Source organism: Petaurus breviceps, unplaced genomic scaffold (genome assembly GCF_028583685.1).
Source record: "Petaurus breviceps papuanus isolate PSGF00001 unplaced genomic scaffold, PetGlider_PUasm1.0 90579, whole genome shotgun sequence".
Taxonomy (NCBI): domain Eukaryota; kingdom Metazoa; phylum Chordata; class Mammalia; order Diprotodontia; family Petauridae; genus Petaurus; species Petaurus breviceps.
In genome coordinates this window covers 559,056-561,809 of record NW_027187278.1, presented here as the reverse complement: position 1 = coordinate 561,809, position 2,754 = coordinate 559,056, and the positions used below count along the sequence as shown (strand labels likewise).

At 38.7% G+C, this 2,754-nt stretch overlaps 1 pseudogene; it reads left to right on the top strand.

Annotated features, from left to right (window-relative positions):
* Positions 1–660: 660 nt before the first annotated feature.
* On the top strand, positions 661–2,379 carry LOC138142441 (elongation factor 1-alpha 1 pseudogene; annotated as a pseudogene).
* Positions 2,380–2,754: the final 375 nt, after the last annotated feature.

Sequence of the window (2,754 nt, the reverse complement as noted above, 5' to 3'; positions counted from 1 at the left end):
CACACTCCCAAGTTTCTCTTACTCTCCCCATACCAATGATGCTAAAGTCCTAAATACAAAAGAAAAATCCTCATACACTATCTGTCTGCTTCCTCATTCATATGCACATTAAACTTCACCCACTCCATGTCAAACTACCTATATACCTACAGCTTCCAATATATCCTCTACAACTGCTTTTCTGTAACTGAAAATCTTCATTTTAGACCTCTTCTCTTTCTCATTCTATACAATCCTGTAATCTGGCTCCCTGGTAATGACATTCTCTCTTTGGTGATCATTTCTAGTGCTGGTTATATTTTCTTGAATACTTCCCAACTCATAGGCCTGAAAAGGGAGTCAGAATAATAGTTGATCTTCATTTCTACTTCTAGACTCCCTCTGCTGCCATAGCTCAGCAATATACCCTATTGTTTAAGATTATCTCTAGCACCAATTCAAATCCTGGTGGCAATTATTTACCAATTCCCAGTACATTTTTCCTCCTTTCTCAATAAGTTCAGTGCCTAGCTCTGTGCTCCACCCCAAACTCCTGCCCTCATATTAAGGGACTTCAAAAAACACGTTAATAATACCTCAGAAATCCCAACATCCTTTTTCACAACAGACGTGCCACCAGAATACATGTGTGGTGAAAACCATTGCTAAACAACCTCTAAAATTGGCAAGGAAAAGACTCACATTAATATTGTTGTCATTAGAAACGTAGACTCTGGCAAGTCCCCCACTGCTGGCCACCCCATGTATAAATGTGGTGGAACTGATAAAAGAACCATTATATGAGAAGTTCAAGAGGGAGTCTGCTGAGATGGAAAAGGGCTCTTTCAAATATGCCTGGGTCTTGGATAAGCTGAAGGCTAAATGTGAGCAAGGTATCACTATTGGTATCTTGCTATAGAAATTTGAGACCAGCAAGTATTACATGGCTATTATTGATTCTCCATAACACAGAGAATATAATTATAGGCACATCTCAGGTTGACTGCATTGTCCAGATTGTTACTGCTGGTATTGGTGAATTTGAAGCTGGTTTCTGGGCAGACCTGTGAGTGTGCCCTTCTGGCCTACACACTAGGTGTGAAAAAACTGATTGTTGGTGTGAACAAAATGAATTCCACTAAGTCCCACTACAACCAGAAGAGATATGAGAAAATTGTCAAGGAAGTCAATTAAGAAAATTGACTACAACCTTGACACAGTAGCTTTTGTGCCAATTTCAGGTTGGAATGGGGACAACATCCTGGATCCAATCTCTAATATGCCTTAGTTCAAGGGATAGAAAGTCACTTTTAAGAATCAATGCTAATGGATATACACTGCTTGAAATTTGGGATTGCGTCCTGACAAGCCCCTTCATCTATCCCTTCAAGATGTCTACAAGATTGGCAGTATTAGTACTGTTCCTGTTGGCTAAGTGGAAATTAGTGTTCTAAAACCAGGCATGGTGATCACCTTTGCTCCAGTCAATGTTACAACTGAAGTAAAATTTGTTGAAATGCACCATGAAACTTTGACTGAGGCTCTGCCTAGGGATAACAATAATTTCGATGTCAAGAACATGTCTATCAAAGATGTCCGCCATGGTAATATGGCTGGAGATAGTAAGAATGCTTTACCTATGGAAGCAGCTGGCTTCACTGCACAGGTCATTATCCTGAATGTCCAGGCCAAGTCAATGCTGGCCATGCACCTGTTCTGGATTGTCACACTGCTCACATTACTGGCAAGTTTGTTGAATTAAAGGAGAAAATTGATTGTCGTTCTGGTAAAAAGCTTGAAGATGGCCCTAAATTCCTGGAATCTGGTGATGCTGTCATTGTTCACATGTTTCCAGGCAAGCCCAGGTATGTGGAGAGTTTCTCTTATTATCCCCCTCTGGTTTGTTTTGCTGTATGTGATATGAGGCAGACTGTTACAGTTGTTGTTATCATGGCAGTTGACAAGAGGGCTGCTGGAGCTGGCAAGGTCACAAAATCTGCCCAGAAGTCCCACAAGGCTAAATGAATATTCTGTACAACACCTGCCACCCTGGCCTTAATCAGTGGTGGAAGAATGATCTCAGAACTGTTCATCTCAATTGGCCATTTAAATTTAATAGTAAAAGACTGGTTAATGATTACAATGCACCATAAAAGCTTCAGGAAGAAAGGAATGTTTTTGTGGACCATTTGTTTTGTGGCAGTTTTAAGTTATTATTTTTTAAAATTAGTATTTTTTAAATGGAAACAACTTGACCAAAAATCTGTTAGAAAATTTTGAGACCATTAGAACAGATTAATGTGAAACTTGTGTGTTCTTTGGGTCAACCATTATTAGAATTTGATGGGGGTGGAAAGCATTTAAAGCAACCAGGCACAAATAATTCCACTGGCCACAGAATCTTTACTACAGTTTTTGTGCACAAAAGCTCTTAGCACTGGCAAGTAATCACACTTGGCCTAACTAATGTAATTTTTGTTTTTTAAAAAATGCGTAGTTTAGCTTTGGACAAAACTGATACAAATATGTTACCTACCCTGTTATGACTGCACTTTGGTTTTTTATTGAAAATAATGGTATTCCCTTTTTTATGGGTCAAAGGGGGAAAATGTTACAAATATTTCTTTTACAATGCCCTTCCAAAGTTTTGGTTTATTTCTATTACTTTTTCTAGCTGGACAATCTCATCTAAACACCAGCAAGTCATCTGGTAAAGACTATAAAAGTATAAAGTTGGTGGATTTTTAAGGAAATTGGCGCTGTTTTGTACAAATT